Source organism: Carlito syrichta, unplaced genomic scaffold (genome assembly GCF_000164805.1).
Source record: "Carlito syrichta isolate Samal-C Ts95f unplaced genomic scaffold, Tarsius_syrichta-2.0.1 Scaffold157972, whole genome shotgun sequence".
Taxonomy (NCBI): Eukaryota; Metazoa; Chordata; class Mammalia; order Primates; family Tarsiidae; genus Carlito; species Carlito syrichta.
The window spans coordinates 15,714-17,451 of NW_007102068.1; positions in this window are offsets into that span (position 1 = coordinate 15,714).

Sequence of the window (1,738 nt, forward strand, 5' to 3'; positions counted from 1 at the left end):
GAACCCGTGGGCTCAGGCAATCCACTCACCTCAGCCTCCCAAAGCACGGGATTACAGGCTCAGCCACCAAGCCCAGCTAGCACCAGTTATTTTAAGCAGTTACTTTATGAAAAGCTATCACAGGCTTAAGCGAATCATTAAGTCAAATGACTACAGTAGCCTCCCCCTAACCTCAGGAGATACAACTTTCTGAAACAGTATCACGGGCTTAAGTGAATATTCCAACTACTACAGTATTCTTCAGGAGATACATTCTAAGATGTACTGAAACCACATGGATGGTGCCAAGATCTATATATACACGACGATTTTTCCTGTATGTACACATCGTAAAATTTAATTTACAAGTTAGGCACAGTAAGAGGTTAGCAATAATAAAATAGAACAATTTTAACAATATGCTTTAAGTTATGTGAAAATGTCCCCTACAGACCTGAACTGACCACGTGCCACTGAAACTAGGGATAAGGATCCTGTTTTAGCCTTACTTTCATAGCAAAAAGTTCTTTTAATGGTGAAACTTCAAAGTCAAAATGCTTTATTTGCCCTCATAAGCTGTCTACTACACTCCAAATAGAGAACATGTCCATTTTTATGGTGACTAGCTCGAAGCTTCCCCTCCCCCAGTCACTAAGACTCAAACAAGACAAAAACTATCTTCTAAACTCAATAGCAAGTAACATTTCTCTACAAAACATGAATGACCCAGTCCAAGCAAGTAACATTTCTCTACAAAACAAGGAGAATGATCCCAGTCCAAAAAAAACTTTACGTTCCTTTATTGGATCAAGATTCCTGACCAGCATACAGTGATGTATTTACTAAACAGACCTGTGCAGAAATTAACACACTACCCATCTTGACAGGTTTTTGTAACTTTGCCTACTGATGGAATAGTTCATTTATCAAGTTTTACACATCAAAAAACTTTGAATTTGACCAGCTACTGTATTTTACAGCATTGAAAAACACGTATTTGGGTCTCTGCACAATGGCATTGAGCAGACACAGCCAAGTCTATCATCCCATCCAGATGAACAATCATGGCTGAGAGCTCTATGCCAGAGCTGGGACAAAGGGACTCCTAACCAACGGGGACTTCTGAGAGTCAACGAAGCCATGTCAGTATTGTTCCATATATACTCTGGCATCAGAGCACCAGGTCTGATAGTCATGGCAGGCACTAGTATTTCATATCCAGGTAAAAGGCCAGTTTTTAAAATAGTCAGAACTGAGTTTTGAACAATCCGGCATTCCGAATTCTGTATTTTCAGAAACAAATGGTAAACTATACCCCATGTTTTCCAGCCATGGAGATATTAATACATTGATTCAAATCCTGTTACTCAACCCATATAGCCCTGAGGTCATCCTGCAAAGTGCGTATCAAAAAATATGAAGTTAGAGTGACAAAGTTTCCCACTGATGTCATACAAGCCAAACACGGAAGGGTCATAGCAAGTATACCTATTCTGAGAGAAAAGCATCAAATCCTTTGTGTATACATTTAGTTTTATTGTAACAAAGCAACTTGTACACTTTTAACGTTGAAAACTGAGCATCATCTTTCCTTTCCAGTGAAACAAAAAGAAAATTTAAAAATAAACAGGAACAAAATTACAATAGAGAATGTCAATTCCCAATAAGATCCTACAGGTTCTGCTGATTCTCCCATCGAGTGGCAGGGCTCAAGTCATCATTAGGAGAGAATTTATTTTAAAAGTGTCATCTTAAACTG